Genomic DNA, 20,742 nt, shown 5'->3' on the forward strand with positions numbered 1-20,742 from the left:
ATCATAAGGAAAATTGAATTATCAGTTCCCTACTACCAAATTAGAAAAGATCAGCTTACTTACAGAAAAGATAGTTACTGTCATTTCATCAACAAATTATTGTTAGAGGAAAAAGAAGATAAGTTCATGGATTTATAACTTAATGGAAACTTGGAGATCATCTTGTCTAATACAAACTGGAACATAGAGAAATTAAGTGACTTATTCAAGGTGTACAGATAATGTATTAGAAGCTCTATTTGACCATAGGTCCTTCCTCTTAACTCCAAATCCAGTGCTCTTTCCACAGTCATTTTCTCTCATTTATCCCCAACTCCCGCAAGAGGTAGCACCACTCAGTGAATGGAACGTGAAGTTTGGGAGATAAAAAGACCTAGTTTTAAATCATGCATCTGAAACTTTTTATTTGTGTGATCATGAGCTAGACACTTATCCTCTGAGCTGAGCATCCTCTCCATAAAATATAATAAAAGTACTGAAAGAATCTGACAGAATGCTTGAGATTCATGCATAGATAATATCTAAAAGCACTAGGATGCTAAATGTGTATTATCCCTATTCATATTATAAACATCATTAATTTTTTCGATAAATTACTATTGCATACCCTAAGAATATACATAAGATGGTTAGTACCCAACATTGTAATCCTGGAACATATTTTGAAAGCATTAAAGTCATTCCCTTTGGCTCCTAAATGTCACTGAATAGGAAATCCATTTCTACTAGTTCACAGAATGACAAGGGATTCTGTTGGGGGTAGAACATTGCAGAAGGCAGGTGTGTGAAAAGGACATTATGCTCTCTCAGCTGTGTGGGTGTATACTTCTATGCTTTTCCCTATAGTTTTGTATTTCTCTTTATTCCAAGGCTTCCTGTTGTTTTCCCAACCCTGACTGGTTTCAACCATTTGCACATAAGTATTTGATATATGACTTCTCAAAGGGCAGAAGTAATGTCCCTTCCTGTGAAGTCACTCACAGTTTGTTCTGTGAGTACCCTCTGGGCATGTGAAGCCTCCAGATGGGCCTCATGTTCCAGATACTCAGGGGTTTGATAGATTCCAATTTCCCTTGTTTGGGTCATTATAAACATTTCTCTATTCTTAAAGGAGCCATCACCTGCAAAGACCTGCTATTCTTCATCTATAGTTGTTAGGTAGGGAGAAAAAAATGGACAAAAATGTGAATCCAACATCTGATATTCAGGACACATTTTCATTTGGCTCTCTTGAATAAGCAGTGGCATTCCATTCCAATACCCTTCCACCAGCCCCTTTCTCAATGTGGATGGAACACAGTTGTCATCTGGGAAGCCACTGTGTTTGGGGAAGCAATCTTTTTTTAAATTGTTTTCTATTAACCATCTGTGATGGTATGAAATCATTGTCCTTCTTTAAATTCATCAAACTATATTCTGCTAACTGTAAAAGAAAAAGGGAAAAGGAAACCACCCAAACACTGAAAACTTTCAAAGAATTAAATGTGAATAAAGAAAAAGCTCACAATGCAGGAGCAGTCAGCAAACACACTATGCTGATCCATGCTGCTCATGATAAAGTCCTATTGCAAATTCTACCCCATGCAGGCTAGTGAATTCATGAGCTTCTGGGAATTATAAAGTGCCCATTTTGATTACAGCCTGACCCATGCTGCATAGCAAGTACCAAAGTAAAGACTTTCTGGAGATTATCTTTTATTAGCTGCTGCTGCAAATAGCATCTCTCAGGACACCCCAAACCATTTCAGTGTTAGCAGAAAACCCAGTTTTAAACAGGATATATTGATAGGTATGGGTGTTCAGCCTTGTTCTCTCTCCAGTGGAATGGCATACAAAGCTCCCACTCAATGTCCTTCCACTTAAATGCCACTAATATCCCTTTGATTGGAAGGACTGTGCTATTAGTCAGCCACACTTTCATGCCACTGCTTTTTTTATTTTTTCATCAGAGTTGTTGAATAATGGGCATTAGGAGAGAAAATTATCTTTTTCCTTCTGTAGAAACTGGGTTGCTTTTAAAGTCAGCAGCTTCCAAATGATGAGGTTGAATAAGCAAGAATAGCCTTTAGCATCAAATAGCCAAAGGCAGATCTTGGAGTGGATGGAACCATGATCCATCTTACAGGTTTACCTGGCAAACATTTCTGCCTTATGAATATTAAACCCTTCCTCCCCACCACCCCCAACCCTTGTTTTTCTCTGCTTCCAGGGCATCATTGATTCTGCTTTGGTGTGGAGAATGAAGAAGCTAAATTAACAACCCCTCTGCCTCTTATTGATGGTCATTTATTTGTATGGGAAGTGACTTATTGATTTGTTAATTGAACAGTCATCCCTCACTCTTTATCACACATGCCCTGCAATTTACTACTGCCCATATCCCTGACCTAAAATTAGGCTGTGAGCAAGTTCTCAGACAGGGGCATTACTTCTGTGGTCAGACTAGCCATAGATCAATGACCTGCTTGCCCACACTAAATGGAAACTTCAGTCACAATGTAAATTGATTTAAAATTATTACCCCAGCTCATGCTTTATGGCTTTGGTCTAGCCAAAGTCGTTTGTCACCTTCTGAGCTATGGCTTCTGCCCCCAAAGCCATTTTTTTAAGCAGATGGTTGTTCTGAAATGGAGGTCCAAACAAGCAACTCTAAATCTTACTTAGATGAAAGGAATCTGCATACTACACATTATCTGATTTCAGTTCCCCTCAAAGGGTCCCATTTCAAAGGGAGATTCCAGAAAAAGCCTCCTGGGATATGCAAAATAAACACCACTAAATTAAAACTTTGAGGTATACCAAGAATTTCAGCAGTTCTTCCCTTAAAGGTCATGAGTTCCTGGGAGTCCTTTGTAACCTTGTCTCTTTTGTCACATTCTTATTATCTAGTGGTTTTAAAACTTCCTAATCATTCACAGGACTTCTTTTATTTCTTTCTTCACTCTCTTGGAAGTTTATTTCTGATATGAACCTGAAAGATGAATTGCTGTCAACATCAGCCATTCCCTCCATATCATTACTGAGGATAGGGCCAAGGGCCAATAGCTTCTGGCCTTCTTCATGGCTAACCTTGAAATTGAACTTGTCAGCTTTGATAAAACAACATAATATGGTAGAAAAAAAGCATCAGACTTAGTTAGAAGGTGTAAATTTAAATCCAAACTTTGCAACTTATTACCTATATAACTGGGTAAGACACCTAAATTTTTGGACCTCAGTTTCCTAATTTGTCAAATGACCTTCATAAATGAGATAGCTCCCCAGGTCCCTTCTGGCTCTAAATCTATGATTGTATGAAGCTCATTTTTATAATTCTATAAATCTTTACTCTGTGAATAAAAGAGTTGGTCATAAAAATATTGTTCTATTATCTTTAGTTCTCCATGATGCAAGCAGTGTGTGTGTGTGTGTATATGAATGTATATGTTGGAGAAGCTTAAGGGTTTAATGTAAGTGGGGGACCAAAAGTTCAAGTTCTATAATTCAGGTTCAGAGAATAATATTTATCTAGCTACTCAGAGTATGCTACTGATTATACACACATATACCACCTATATAGAACATATGCATATATGACCCATGCATGTATATGTATTTATACACATGCATGTGTATGCATGTTGTAATAGATGACCAGAATGTGGTCACCTACATTTACTTTGGGGACTAGAGAGAGAGGTATGAAAGAGTCAAAGAGATGGAGAGAGGGGAAAGATTGATCCTCCCCTCACATCCCCTAGGTAAGATAGCACAAGTTGTCTTTTAGAAGGAATGAATATGTTCCAGTAGAGACTGATTTGAATAAAGAAGTTAAAGATTGGAGCTGGCTCTCCCCCCTTGAGGAGAAAATGTATAGCTTTCCACCAAGCTTCAGTTCCCTTCCTTGATGTTATGAGACAGGCAGACTCAATCTAAGAGGAATAGCTCTTTTATTCTAAGGGACACACAAGACAGGGAGAGTGGGGTTGCTGGGTAAGGAAAGTGGGAAATAGGAAATCCCTATGAGCTAAACAACTGACTCCCTCCCCAAATCCTGAGGGTTCAAGCTATCTGCCTGACCCTCCTTGGTCAATTGTGAGATTTGTCCTTCCTTCTATCTAACCTAATTGTGGCTTGAAGTTCAAAGGACAATTTTTAAGGAATAGAGAGAATTCTTCTTTGGGTGAATGGCTTTCTAATAAAGTCCCTTCACTCCTTTATCTTCAGCTGGATTCAAGGAGGTTTAGGTTCGCTGAGAGGTGGGCAATGGTCAGAAAGGTTTTCTGTCTCAGAGGTTTCTCTCAGACCAACCACTCCAGGAGAGCTCCCCAAGAGAAGTGAGGTGATCTGGGAGTTTCTCCTCAGCTCTCCTATGTTCCTTCCTAGAATCCTCAGTCTTCCTTGCCCTTCCCCTGCTTGGGTTACTTCTTTCCATGCTGGCTCTGATTTTTTTCTCTTAAAATGTATATAATATATTACATGTATTAGAAATATGTACATATTTCTAGCAATGCTTGCTTTATGAGGTGGTTGAAGTGATGTTATTAACAAAATGCCCTTCTTACAGATGGCAAATTTTTTTCTCTCCAGAACTGAGATTTAGTTGGTAAGGAGAAATTCTTTGTAGGGAAACATCCTATGTGGATGCCAATCAGCAACTAATACATAATGTATAATGCTTTTAAAAAATAATCATATTTCCAGGTTACACATCACCATAATTTTAATATTCATTTTCTTATATTTTGCAATGTATGCTCTTTCTCTCTCTCCCTTCCCTACCCACTCCCCAAGAAGGCAAGTACTATGTTATATGTCATACATATATTATCATATGGTACATAATTCCAGATTCATCATGAGAAAGAAGACATGTAATGCTTACAGTAGAAAAAATTTATGTAGGAAATTAATATAAAGAATGATATATTCCAATCTACATTCATGCTCATTCTGTTCATTCTTTGCTGATGGATATCCTTTTTTGTCATGAGTTTCTTGGAGAAGACGTGGATCCTTGATTTGTTTATGGTAGTCATTCACAACTGATCATGTACAGTGTTATTTTCATGTGCAACATTGTCTTACTCAGTTCACTTTGCATCACTTCATATAAGTCTTTCTGGATGCCTTTGCAATCATCTATTCATATCTTATAAAATAATAATATTCCATTTCAAGCATATACTATAACTTGGTCAGCCATCCCATAATTAATGGACATCCTTTCAGTTTTCAGTTTTTTGCCACAACAAAAAGAGCTGCTATAATAAATATTTTGAACAAGTAGATTAATTTCTCCTATCTTTAATTTATTTGGGATATAGACCTAGGAGTGGTACTACTAGGTCAGAAAATATGAACAGTTTGATGGCCCATTGGACATGGTTCCAGATTACTTTTGTGACAGAGGCTGGCACTAAAGAAAAGTGCCAGGCTTAAGAGTGTGTGAAACTGATCATCCTCGTTGGGGGAGGGGGTTGAGGAGGGGAGAGGAGTTGGAGCTCTCAGTCTGGAGAAGCTGAAGACAGAAAGTGGGGAAAGACTTTCTCCTGAGGATTACCCACTGGTATCCTTCCCCCCAACATTTTCCAATTGAAGGGACTTTCTGAAGAGAAACCTAAGCAGACTTTACCTCAGCTACTGTTGCCCAGGGATGAGTCAACCTGACTTTCTCTCAGGGGGACTCAGGTTGCCACGGCCTGAGTTCCCCCCAAGCTTGAGGGAGGAGAAAGAGTTTAGATAGTGACATGGGGACTCCCTTTCCCCATTCTTCCCTGCCTGCTAATTCTTTTGTATTACTTGATTGACATTAAACGTTACCTGTTCCCCAAGCTGAGTGTGAGTGAACATATCAAGGAGAGACCCTTTGGTCTCTAGTAGTGGAGGGGGGATAAGAGGGACAAGAGCAAATTGGGGAGAGCAATTTTAGCTGAGGAGGGAAGGCAGAAGGGGGGAAATCTTCAAACCCCCTCTCCTCTCTCTGAGCCAACCCTAAACATCATCTGTTTCCCCTGTAGCCTGCTTTAAGAAGGGTGGGGGGGGTCTCTCCTCTCTTTCCCCCTCTCAATACTGAAAGACTGAACTCAGAACACAAATTAACCCTCCCTTATAATACACTTTGCAGACAGTTTGTATCAGTTCTCACCTCCACCAACAGTGTATTTGTGTCTTAATTTTTCCACATCCTCTCCAACAGTTAGCATTTTTTATTCTTTTGCCATATTAACAAGTCTGATGGGTGGGAGACAGTAGCTCAGAGTTGTTTTAGTTTACATTCTCTAATCAATACTTATTTGTAGCATTTTTCCCATGACTAATATAGCTTTAATTTCTTCATCTGAGAACTGCCTATTCACATCCTTTGACCATTTTTAATTGTAATCCTAATATGAATCTTTAAAAGATTTTCAGAAGCTGAGAGTTCAAGTGATTTGCATGATCACATATGTGTGAAGTAATTATTTAGGGATTTGTATACTTCACACCCTACTAGCAGGACAAAGGAGTCACAAAATCATATGATATGTCTGAAGGCCATACTTCTGGGTTCCCCATCAGGGTAGGCATCCCAAGCTTCAACCTAGCAGAGCCAGAACAATGTGGCCACAGAGGGAGGAACACATCCATTTTAAAACAAGTGTGGGGAAGTCAAATAGCCCTCACAATTTTCGCACTGTCTCTCTCTTTGAGCCATCCAGGTGCCAGCTTATCTACTTAGGGATCTCTGGCAAGGAGCACCTGAGAGCAAGCTGAATAGAGGATCAGATCTAGGAAGGGTTTGTTTTCTCTTTCTCTACCACCAGCAATCTCTCTCTCTAGTAATAAATGCTTATAAATCTGGTAAAAAGTCTCAAGATCAGTTTTTACTTATAAAATATAGCTGGTACATGTAAGAAGGATTTGAATCCATCTGCCTAACTCCAGAGAATATTTTTTCCTTCTTTCACTGATAGAGTGATAGTAAGTAAACTTACTTTCCAATAGAGAACAATTACTTGAACTCTATTTTAGGACCATAGACCAAGTATTAGCCAAAATACACCGAAAAAGAATGGAAAGTTCAACACAAATGTCAAAGAAAATATTTCTTAATGAAAAGAGTTCATGCTTTGGAATACTTAATATCTGCATGACATTGAACAAGCCACTTACTAATAATTACTAATGCTTTAGTTTGCTCATTTGCGAAAAAGGGGGTTTATCTAACTCTCCCTTTAGGTCTTTCACAGCACTAAATCTTTGACCAAAACCATTTGAAAAACAACTGTAATTGAAGGTAGATGATAGTAGGTTTCTTTTCACTGGCTATTTCACATGACCAGAATATAATCTCCCTTAAAATCTATCTCTTGGAATTATTGGTTTCATTCAAATTTCTGTTTAGGTTTAATCTTTTAAACAAAATCTTTCCTGACCCACTCCACCAGATATTCATTACTGCTTTTCATTTCAAAATGACTATCTTTTATGCATTTATTCATGTATATTTTACTTCCCTTGAATAAATGCAAGCTCTTTGTGCAATCTATGTCATGCTTGTCTTTATGTCCCCAGTGCCTGACAATGTCTGGAAGTTAATAGACATAATAAATGCTTATTAATTGATCAGTCTTCATATAGGAAACACAAACACTATTATGTTATTTCTCTAATATTAATTCCAGGGGAGGAAAACATTTTGTAAAAAAAAAAAAAAGATAAAACTCTTCATTGGATTCATTCCAAAATTTTATTGCCAACTTTGATTAGGTCTTTACTGCAGTTTTTTTTATTCTTTTAATACTCAAAAATTCATAGAACATATAAGGTAGAACTGGGAAGAATTTTTTATTGAACTCTCACATTTTTCAATGAGTAAGAAATTATTCTTGTTTGTTTATACTCCCATTTCTTGTAGGGATGCTTCTATTTTCCTTTTTAACTTTTCCTGATCCTTACTTTCCTTTCTACATTATATTCCATACTCTTTGGGGATCAAACTGATCAGGATAAGCTTGACACAGCTAGGTGGCTCAGTGGAAGTCCAATAGTATAGTTTCAATAGTGCCTGACACTTTCTAGCTGTATGATCTAGGCAAGTCACTTAACATGCCTCAGGTTCACTGGTAGAATAGGGATAATAATAACACTTACCCTAAAAAGTCTTTCTGAGGTTTAAGTGAAATATTTAAATATTTGTAAAGTACTTTATAAACTTTAAGACAATATTACCTATATACATGAGTGTATGTATGTATATTTACTGCATATATATTAGCCATTATTATTGTTTTAAACTCTCTACTCTTCATCTATATTTTCTTACTTAACTTCAGTCTTTCTTTTCTTCTTGTCTAATAAATAGTATCTCCCCTCTCAGCTTTCCATGTACAGCAAAAGTTATTTATCTCCTAATATGCCCTGTTTAAATGTCATTCAGGACCTTTCCAAAGGTCACATGAATAATTTTTTTCATGAATATGAGAGGAAGCTAGGTCTTCTTGAATCCAAAGCTAACCCTCTTACCAGTGCCATGACCAGATTAATTTTCCTAAAATGTTTACTAATTATATTCTGTTTAAAAAAACAAAAAACTTCAGTGACTTGCTATTATTTATGGGGAGAATTCCTAATTATTCTGCCTGATTTTCAAAGCCCTTTCTAGTCTAGGTTTAATGAGATTCCCCTACTTCTTTTTAAGAACCCCATTCCATTCTGCTTGCTCTGCTCACTGACTCCTGAATGTAGCTTCATCATTCCCATTGTCATAATCTTTTAGAGGTGGAAGGGACCTTCACACCTGTTCTATCTCATTCTTGAAAAGAAATCTTTTTAAATTACATATCTGACCAATCTTCCAGCTCTACATGAAATTCTTCAGTAAGAGAAAACTCATGACCTCCTTTGAGAACCATTTCATTTTTAGAGAGCTCTTTTAGTTGGATAATATTCTCCTCATTCCAAGTCCAAATGTGTCTTTTTTTGTACCTTCCATACTCTGGGAGAAATCAGAACAATTAAAATATGTCTTCCTTATAGCATTCCCAGGTCTTCAGTTTCCTAAACCACAAATTAGGGGATTAAATCAGATGGTTTCAAAGGGCTATTCTACTAAAAATGTTCAGATCTTAAGATCTTTCAAGCAATTCTCATATGACATTGAATCAAGTGTTTTCACCAAATGGTTGGCTTTCTCTGGATACTCTTGTTCATTAATATCCTTAACTGTGATATTTAGAATAGATATATTTCCAGATTTGAACTCACCAGGGCAAAGTACAGAGGAATCATCATGTTTTTATGCCTAGAAGCTATCCTTCTCTTCATGCACCCAAAAACCGTATTCTTTTTTCATTTTGTTACCACAGCACACTTTAAGTTCATATAAAGTTTTGTTTTGTAGATGCAATGTTTATTTTAGAACTCATGTTTACACATAATTTTTCATTATACTTTTTTATCTTCTTAGATGAAATTAGAGGATCCTTTTGTTAGATTGTAAACTCCATGAGAGCAGGAGTTATGACTTCTCCTTCATTATAATTACTTCAGTGCCTCCCACCATGATATGCATAAATATGAGAAATATGCAGAAATTATCTGATTTAAATAACAGAGGAGGAAAAATATTCCTATAAGCCTTTAAAAACTTGATAGACTCTTATCAGTTGTTCTTTCTAAAAACTGAGTAAATGATCTCTCCAGGCACCTTCTTTATTAATTTCATTGTTTATGAAAATTTGATAAGTGGATAAAATAAATTGTTCCTTTTAAGTAGATTATAAGCAGTTTCCTACAGTTTAGGAGGAGATAAACTACTCTATTTCTCAGCTTTACAAATGTTTTAAAACTGATATCCTTGCTTCCTTATATACAAGGCCATCAGATAGCATGGTGTATACAATAAACTTTACTTAACATAGACTTGAAACTTCTTAAGTAGTATAAATAAAGCAGAAAGGTTCTTTCTACTGTCTTTGCATGATTTGTTGAATAGCCTTGTAGACAGGAAAACCTAAAAAATAGGTCTGTAATGTCTGAATTTGAATTTTAACTCTTCCCCCATACTGATTATATAACATTGGGCAAGCCCCTTTTCCTTCATGGGTATTTGTTTGTTTGTTTATTGATTTGTGAAATGAGGCAATTGGTCTAGATGACTCTGAGTTTTTTTTTTTTTTTCCATCATTAAAGCTATGAACTGGTTTTTTGCTGATCCCAAATCCAGGTCTCTTCCCATGTTGAGGCATGCTGTATGCCTCATTTTCCTCATCTGTAAAATGAGAAAGTGGGACTTGATAACTACTAGTGTATCTTCCAATTCTAAAACTATGAACCTATGTGCCTTCTAAAGGCTGTGATTCACTTCAGAAAGTAAGCAACTTCCATGAAGGCATTAGGTCACTCTCTACAATGCTAGTTGTGAATCTCCAGGAACTTGACTAAGTGCGGCATACAAACACAATGAGAACTAACAAATGGGACATTCTGTACTGTTTTATTTTATTTCTTACCTGAAGGGAATATTCTTAGCTAAACAAAAACACTCCTTCACAGGGGTAAATATGACCAGACAACCCAAACCTCTGCAGTCAGGTTGATTCATTCTGAAAATATCCTAGCCAAATGGTTCTTTTTAGGGTTTTACTTTGTCATTCAGGGTGTATGGGGTGCTCAGGGAGGGGTAATATCTCTGGTATGGAGGACTTGTCATGCCCTCCTAGGGCAACTCTCCAACCTCTGACCCTCACCTGACACCCAGCTCTCACTTGTGGCTCCCAGTAGCTGCTAGCATGCTGCAGTGGCCACACCCTGGGCAACGGCTTCCACAGGCCAGCTAAACCTTGTGAGGGTAGCCATCTGGTCGACATCGACCCCTGGTGAACCAGGGCTTTGCTCACCCAGCATGTGAAGACTGCTTCAGCTGAACAGACGGAAGAAACCAATAAGAAGGTTCAACAGCTGAGAGGGAGGTGCAGCAAAGCACTGTGGAGTGCTCAGGGCATGTTGGAGCACAAAAGACAACATGCCCACCCAATGCAGCTGAGGAAGCCTCCAGGTATAACGACTTTTTGTGCCACTGGGCCCAGGCTTCCAATGCCGAGAGAGTGGGACTGTCTCTGTGCATCAACTCTTCCACTTAAATCTCCTTCACGCACAAGTGTCTTTGTGCACACTCATCTATCATAGATGAAAACGCACAAAGACAATCGTCATCCTCGGTTACCGAGACTACTCCTACTACTCCTACTACTTTATCATTTTGTTTAGAGTAACATAGTGGAGCTAATCCAAAGATTATGCAATTATGATATTACTACTCTTAAATAAAATTTAAGTGCACACATTTGCAAACCTAACTGCCAGCATGAACCCCCTTGACAAAGAACCATCCCTGCCTACTTGCTTAGTTTCACTATGCTGCCTTTGCTAGTGTGCTAACATCAAAAAGTGAAGATGTTAATGTTTCTTTTAATTTGATAAATAAAAGTATAACCTTGTATCTTTGTCAATTGCTCACTGGAAAAATCAAGTATAGTCTTTATTGTTAATAAATTTTATTATTGCTTAGTTAACTAAATTTGTAGTTCATTTTGACATCATAAATATCTTAATGAATAGACAAAATGCATTGCATTTTTTCTGCACATGAATAATGAAGTAAAACGGGCTTCTCAATCAATATGCTCAGAGATATTAAACCAGGATTTTAAATTTTATCAATGTACTCACTTTGACTAGTGATGCCGTTCATAACCTTTTTTCAATCTGTTAGCTGGATTTTAAGAGTTGTTAAGACTCAATAATTCATCATTTCAGCAACAAAACTGATGGTGAGCTTTTCTGAACTTAGTAATATCAAACACTTTACCTATCCTGTACCTTGGAAAGGCATGCTTTAGCTTTAGCTCCGGTGTCATAGATTTCACTAACTCTACACTGCCATTTAAGATGGAAGAAATGTTACAGTTTTATATATTTAAAATTCTAATAGTTTGTACCAGAAAGACTTCATATTTGTTATGTGATTGTGGGAAAGACATTTAAATCTCTCCTTATTTCAGTTTCTTCATATGTAAAAATAAGATTTCATTTCATTAATGTTCTTTCAAGTTCTAAATCTATGACTTGGTTTACCTGGTTCCTTTCTTCCTGGGGCATGAAACAATGTAAAATGTATCTCTTTATCTTTTATTTTATATGCCTTATTTTTGTAAAAAAAAAAACACAGTTATTCTGTTTACATTTTGGAACATAGAAGCTTATAGAAACTGCCAGTTTTCTAGAGGTTGTGCAAAGAATATCTAGAAATCTAAGAATAAAATGTGTTTCATTCAGAACTCCAAATATGTTATGTTCCCTGCTTGATAAAATGACAATATCCTTCTGCAGGAAATGCATATTACAAATATAAAATCATTATCATATAAATGAACAATGGGTGTACCAATGGCAAAAACAGGATATAGGTTAAACGAACCCTCGTTACCAAAATAAGTCTCAACTTTTGATTTCTAAAATCTTTTTGATAAGTCACAGAAAACTTGAAAAAAAATAGACCTTGGATATGACCAATTGATTAGAGATGACAGTTACTACCCCTTTAGTTAAAGTACATTCTGGATAAGCTTTATCATTCTTAAATAAACTTCTGGGCTATAAACACTGTAGTGGTAGGAGGTGAGGAGAGGAAAAATACACCACTCAAAGTCTATGCTTAAGTAAACAAATACAGAACATAGAAATTTGTTTTTCTAACTTTACCAAATGCTTTATTTACAGAAAAATACAAGCTCAGTGAGATGATGCACTCGAAATCTAATGGAGAGAAAAGTACCCATTAATTTTAAAAAGGATTATGGTGTATAAGTAGTTGGTGGACTATAGACTCATTATTCATCATCATTATCACCATCATCGTCATCATCATCTTTTTCAAACATTCTTTACTGTATTCTCTAATCTGCTTTTCTTCTTACTCTAAAAAGATAATATGTTTCCTCTAGAGTCTTTGGTATTTTCAGTCATTGCCTGGAGCCACAATCCTGCTATATAATTAGTGAGAGAGAGACAGAGAGGTTTTAAAGGAACTTCTTGTTCCAAAACACCATCATCACCTATTGTGAGAATAACCACTTTTGAACTAGAAGCCTCCATGGCTTTTGGCTAAGTCGAATTCCTCCTTTATTCTGAAACTGTCATGGGAATGGGAAAATGGGAGAGCAGTGATAGCAGCTACACCACCATGAAAATCAGCAGTCATTCATGCTGCCAACCTCAGACCTTTCTCTGACCCTGGCCACATCCCAAATTGATAGCAAGCATCCTGACTTCGGCTGCAAGGCTGTGCCTCTTAGAGCAATAATATATCTCCTCCTAAAGAACGCCACATTCTCCATCTTCCAACTCTCTCTGACATAAAAACTCTGAGGACAGACTTCTAAAGATTTATTTTAGTCCATTTGCCTGCTCCTAGGGCACAGTAGCTGCCACAAAGTGTGTCTAGCTAACTTCATACCAGTTGCCACCATGAGTGCTCCCCAGAGAGTCATATTAGTCTGCCTGGGTTGGCTAGCTCTGGCTTATTCTTTTCTAGAATCTACATCATAATAATAACTCACTTCTACATAGTACTTTAGAGGGAATGTCTCATAGTGATAGCATATTAGGATAAGAGTAAAGGGAAAGCTGGGTTGAAGTATTGGTTTTAATAGTGACTACTAGTTTGTGACCCTGGGCAAATGATGTCACCTCCATATTCCTCTGGCAATTACTTAGGATTTAGGTCCTAAGGCATAGATAGTCAGACATTCAATCTGTGTCAAAACAGGTAACCACCACCCTGGAATACAGAGATAGAGATAGAGATATTATGTGTATGTGTCTACATATATTATATATATTCTCTGTATATTATACATATATAATATATATATGTCCATTTATTTTTTTAAGTACATCTTCTCTTCCCCACTAAAATGTGAGCTCTGAAGGCCAGTAAAGTGTTTTTGCCTTTCTTTGAATCCAAATGCTTAGTACAGTATCTGCTACATAGTAAGCTCTTAATAAAGGCAAATCAAAAACTTCAGAGGTTAATGCTATGCCTATTAGAGACAGTGTAGCAATAATACTTTCAAAAGCATTTGATAAATCATATTCCTTTGGCACTGGATGGCTAAAATAGTATTTTGTACCTTGTAATAGAAGCAGTATCAGATGTGAGATCTGAATCAACCTTCTCTTCTCTCTGACTCTGTCTCTGTCTCACTGTCTTTGCTCCTCTCTCTCCCTTTTTGTCTATTTCTTTCTATCTCTGTTTCTGTCTGCATTTCTCTCTGTTCCATTTCTCCCTCTGTCTGTGTCTATCTGTCTCTTTCTCTATCTCCTTTCATACTTTCCATTAAATCCTCCTTACACTGTGAAGAATCACATCTATATAGTGCCTTTCTCTGTTGTGAGTCCCCTGTACATTTGATTGACTTTTCCTTATCTTGTGTTGTTTTTGTTGTTGTTGAGTTATTTTCCAGTAGTGTCTGACTCTTTGTGACCCCATTTGGGGTTCTCTTGGCGAAGTTACTGTAGTAGTTTACCATGACCTTCTCCTGCTCATTTTACAGATGAGAAACATGAAGCAAACAAGGTTAAGTAATTTGTCCATGGTCACGCAGTTAGTAGGTACACTTGTCTGAAACTGGTTTTGGAATCAGGGAGATGAGTCTTCTTGGCACTCTCTCCATTATACCACCTAGCTGCTTCCTTACCTCTAGAGACATATAATTTAAAATAGATTACATTTTTGTATATTTTTTTACAAAAAGATAATGACAATAGCCCTAAAGGCAATGAACTCCTGAAGGGTAAAAACAAAAGGAAAGCATTGAAAGGCCTAAAGGAGGATTAAAGTTCTGGTTTTCAAAAATAGCTTTTAAAGTTTAATTAAAATAGATCATGCTAGTCTAAGCTCATTTGGGTACCTTAAGAAGAAAAAATGTAAGGAGAAGGTAGGGGAAAAGTTTTCAGGAGACTGTTGCAATGTCTAGAAGTGCCTGGATTGGGGATGAATGCTAAAGATGTTGCTGAAGTATAAATTCAGAGAGTTTGACAACTGATTGAAGTTGAAAATTAAAAGGAAGGGAAAAACCAAAAGGACAAGGTTTGGAATATAAGAGATAAAACTCATAACAGTGCCACTGACAGAAACTGAGGAATCAGAAAGAAGAAAAGATTTTGGAGAAAGAATAAGCTTAGAAGAGATATTTTGAGTTAACAGCTAGTTGACAGCTAGTTGGCAATGTCCTACAGGTAGCTAAAGGTACAGGATAATATCCTAGGAGAAAGACTGAGATATGGGATAGATTTGGAAGACATTTGACAAAGAATGAAGTTCAAATCATGAGAGGACATATTTGTCCTTTTATATTTGAAAGCTCACACATTTTCACAATAAAATGTCCCCATTGTTCAGTATCTAGATTAAGCATATGTAGTTATAAAGTATACAATTCTCTAGGGACAAATGTTTTACATATGTCCTGCTAAATATAAATTTTGCATTATGATTTAAATATTGCCCAGGGCTACTTGAAGTAAATCATTAGGATTTAAAATTTAATTATACCTGTTTGAAACAAATTGTGGAATTTGGAAGGTAGCAATAGTTTTAGTTTTGTGCGGTCTTAAGTCTACTCTTTAAAATATATGGGAAATCACTCTACTGGCAAATGGTGCTGACCTGGTTTACCATCTAACACCATTTTATGCATTTCTCAGTGAAAAAGCATAAACTACTGGGAGGCTGGGGTCCAGCATTCTTTGCTGTTTTATCTCCCTGAAAATGAAGTCCAAAGATACTAGCCCCAATTATTTCTTGAACTTGAGTCATTCCTACAAGGAGTCTTCAAGACAAGAAAATGAGATACTTGACAGAACCTAGAGATTCCCAGAAATTATGGGAATGCAGTCTATTCTACAACTGTGTCTTGTTAAATGTCACATATTCAGTCAACTATATCTTTTGTATAGGGGCCTTTGAATACAACATATGGGGATATTTTATATCTTAAATACAGGAGAGAAAGTCATCATCATCATCATCAGTATTTTGGAACAAGAAAAATGCTGAGAGTCACTAGATTTCTTGAAATTAATTTAATATAAATAATAGCCTACATGCATATAACTGGTACAATTTGCTGAGAATGGGCCCCTTCTCCTTCAGAGGGAAAGGATAAAAAGTTAAAAAGAAAAAGTAATATCCTGATGATAATAATAAGTGCAACCCCTAAACACAAATTAATTCTATCAATTTCTGGCTTTATTATTATTTTTAATTTAGAAAAATAACTTAGAAGACCCTGAGATCCTTGAATAATCTAGAGATGGGGTATAATATTCTGGGCAAGGCAGATTGCCTGAAATTTTCATGATGTAGCTTCATCTTTCAGAAACAGAAACAGTATGAATATCCAGCCTAGCCCTTCAGGTTTTGGGGGATACATAGAATCAATATGCTTTTGCTATGAGTTTTATCTGTTTTCTAGACATAAACCCTAGAGTGAGAATAACTGTGTGAAAAACTTTTTCTATACAGGAGCAAACTAAAGAAGTAAATGTTTACAAAAGCATACTAGTGGAAAGAACAGTGGATTTGTAATAAGATCTGACTTCAAATGCCAATTCTCATATTACTATCTATATGACTTTGGGCAAATCACTTAAATTTTTTGGGTACCATTTGTCTCCTTTGTTAAATGAGAAAGTTAGTCTTTAGGATGTGTGTGGCCTAGTACTAGATCTATGATCGCTGGTCCTACTATACATTCAAAAAAATAACCTTTTTTGGTAGAATGTTAAATATTTTTTGAATGTCATAGAAATTACCCAAGACCTATTACTTGGCAAAGGTGAAATTCCATAGAAGATTTCTAACTCCAAATCAATTAATTTTTGTACTAGACTTAAGCATTTTTAACTCAGACACTAAATTTTGATATAATATATTATTTTGTAACCAAAATACTCCTAATGAAGTAAAATAGTACATTCTATATCCACAGGATGGTATTCATCTTTAAAATAGTATGTAGAATAGCAATCCTTTTTGGATTTTGGGATAGTATTTTCATGTAATAATATTTTTAAAAATTCAGTTTCAGAGACTCATTCTCCTTGGACTTACCTTTTGCTTTTCTCCAGATTGTCATTAAATTAGTAAATGGATATTTTGGATAACACTCTAACATCTACACTACAAAGTGGATATATTGTTATCTATCTAGAACATTTAGACATGCTAACTACTCAATGGGGGAATTAATTTGACCATAACTAGTAATATTTCCCTTTAGGCAATTTGCTATTACTGACACTGATCAGTCCCAAGAAGTAAATAACTGGCCATTCAATAATCTCCTTCTATTATTTGCCCCCCAACACAGCTAGGTGGCTCAGTGAAGAAAGCACTGGACCTGAAGTCAGAAGACCTAAGTTTAAATTCTATAGACATTTAGTAGCTGTGTGAATATGGGTAATTCATAATTGAAAATCTGTTACCCTAAAAAAGAACTACATTTCCCAGGAGCCCATTGACTTCCTGTCATTATGTACTTCCTATAGATAGGGGATAAATTGAGTGGGTGGTCCTACTTTGGGCTCTTTTTGGCTTCCAGTGAACATGTTGGTGGTGGTAAACAAAGCACAGGGATTTTAAATGGGTTACTCAGCAGGTCACTTAATTTGTTTGCCTTAATTCACAGGAGAAGGAAATGGCAAATCACTCCAATAACTCTGCCAAGAAAACTCCATAGACAACATTGGCATGCTATGTTCCACAGGGTCATGAAATGTCAGACATGATTGAATGACTGAAAAATATTTGCCATCATCTTAGCTTACCTAAAAGCACCAGTTTCTACCAGGATACTTGAAAAAAGTTGAACTCATTCAAAAAATAAAAGAAATTGGAGAGAAGGTCTTGAAAAACATGTGATTTACCCAGCAACAGTACTACTAGGTCTATCACCAGAACCTCAAAGGTAGGGGGAAAGATCTACTTTTATCAAAATATTTATAGCAGTTCTTTTTTTTTTTTTTGGTGGATTTTTATCAGTTGAGGCATTGCTGAACAAGTTGTGGTATATAATTGTCATGGAATACCATTGTGGCACAAGAAATGACAAAAAGAGTAGTGAAAAAAAAAACATATGAAGTGATGCAAAGTGAAATGAGCTGAACCAGGAGAACACTATAAACATTAATAGTAATAATGTAGGATGATCAAATGTGAATGATTTAACAATTATTATCAATTCAAGAATCCAAGACAGCTTCAAGGGACTCATGACCAAAAAGACTATGTAATTCCATAGAAAGAATTGATGCAGTCTGAATGCAAATTGAAGCATACCATTTTTCAGTTCATTTCCTTCATGATTTTTTATAATATAAGAAATAGGTATCCTTTCACATGTATAACATATATCATATTGCCTGCCATCTCAGGTAGGGGATAGGGGAGTGAGAAAGAGAGAGAAAATGGGTCAAAATGACAGAAAACATGTTAAAATTATATTGACATGTAATCTAAAACTATAAAAACAAAAATAAATGTGGCTTATTGGTCAAGTAAGACCTTTGTTCTAGTAAAACTGAGTTAATTTCAGTTACTTTTGTTTTCCTTCCTGAAATGTCATGTCTCTATCCTTCTCCCAGACTCTTATTCTTTTTCAAATGTAATTCAAATGTTATCCACTCCACATAGCATTCCTTTCTCCCCAAATGAGGAGTCACTATTCCCTCCTTAGAAGAAAAATAGTACTTATGCCTTTCTTAAATGACTATACAATTTTTTTTTCTGGTAGGAGATAAACTGGTAAACATTTAATATTTGTCTTCATATCCCCAAAGTCTAGTCCAGTATTTGCTATATAGTTAGAGCTTATATTTTTATTGATTAATTATAAGACTACAGCATTTGAAACTAGAAGACCCTTAAAGACAATTCAGCATGCTTACTTTACATGTGAGATAACAGGTCTAGAGGAGCTAAGGGATTTGCCCAGTCTCTTCATATTTATATATGGTCAATGATATACTTGTATATCTTAGTAAAAGAACAGGGACAAGTCTAACAATTTTTCCCTTAATTCCTCAAAAAGAGAAGTGGTCTTCTCTCTCTTGTTGAATCCTTTATACACTTGACAGACTTTAACTTGTATTCTTATATATGTCCATATCTTTATGTCTAAAATATGGTAGTTGACATTTTCAGGTCACAAAGTAAGTGTGGGAGATGAGTCAGTATTTATGGTCTTTTAAGTACAGAGAGAAACTGGGTTGGAAAGGAGTTATAAAATACCTCTGCTAGCTTCACGTGTCAAGCTGTAGGTTAAGTGTTGATTAAATATCAGCAAGTCAAGTTGGCACCTTTTCTTCCAACTTATTTGCTAAAAATGTAATCTACTTAATGCAAAAAAAATGGGACCACAGTCCATTGAGTTAGGTCCCTTTGATTGTAAATTATTTGAATAAGAACTATGCCAATTCTTATATTGTATAACCAAGTAAATGCTTAGATGACAGCATGAGGATAGGTTAGGATTAAAACAATAAAAGAAACATTCCATTTTAGGACTAAGACTAGTGAACATTTGCATTAGTGGAAAGAATTGTCAATGGATATAAACACACTTTGTAAACCTTAAAATGTGATGTTATGTAATAGTAGTAGTCATTGTCAACATTGTCATCGTCATCATCCTCATAATAATGGGGATGTCTTTTTCATCGCTGCCTCAGAACTCTTTGATAATTCCATATTCGACATCAATTTCCAAAAGGCTTTCCTTATTTCCTAATACACTCTAATTAAACCTGATCAAGTTTGTAGCCACTTAGTCTCCACTGGCACAATTTCCTTCTGGGTACTTTGGGATACACATATTTCATAGAATCTCAAAGATGGAGGGATGGCAGTGATCAAGTGATCTTTGCATCTACTTGGAGAGACCAATAATATTTGACTAGATTGGTCTAGAAATATTTCCATTACTGCCAGTCCATTCAATGTTTGAGCAGCTCTCATTGATAAAGAGTTTCCCATGATATCAAGACTAAGTCAGAATTTATGTATCCTACTCATTTCTCCTAATTATTCCCTTGGGGTAAAGATGAGTAAATCCAATCCTTAAGTAAAACAGGCCTCAAAATGCAGGGTTTCCTAAAGTCTTAAAGGAATTCTAAACATTATCAGTTTAGTATTTTGGATGGTTTAAAATTGCCTATAAGCTTCTAAGAAAATAGAAAATATTTAGGGTTTGCTAAATATTAGGGGCCACAGGATAGCATTAATAAAATGAACTACTCTGAGAGATCCCACCTAATTTGCGTCTTGAAAGAAACTAAAGCTCTAATGGATAGGAGATAGGAAATAATACTTTCAATAGAAAAGGGACAGTCTATGAAAAGATAAGGAGAGGAGAGAAAAAATGTCATATGGAAAAAAACTGCAAGTGGTGCAAGGTGGCAGGCATGTTAGAGTATGGATGGGAAGGGGAGTAATATGCAATAAAAGCTGGAAAAGTAAGTTGAATCTAGGTGGGATTCCTAGATTAAAGTTGGGTTATGAATAACTTTACATGTTAAACAGAGGAGTTAATAGTCAAAGAAAGTCACTAGAGCTTTTTTTAAATATGATAGTGACACGGTCAGACCTTTGCTTTAAAATGACTGTTAGGCATATATAAAAAGAACTTCAAAGTTTAAAAAAAGGGAGTCTTCACA

This window comes from Monodelphis domestica, chromosome 6 (assembly GCF_027887165.1).
Source record: "Monodelphis domestica isolate mMonDom1 chromosome 6, mMonDom1.pri, whole genome shotgun sequence".
NCBI lineage: Eukaryota > Metazoa > Chordata > Mammalia > Didelphimorphia > Didelphidae > Monodelphis > Monodelphis domestica.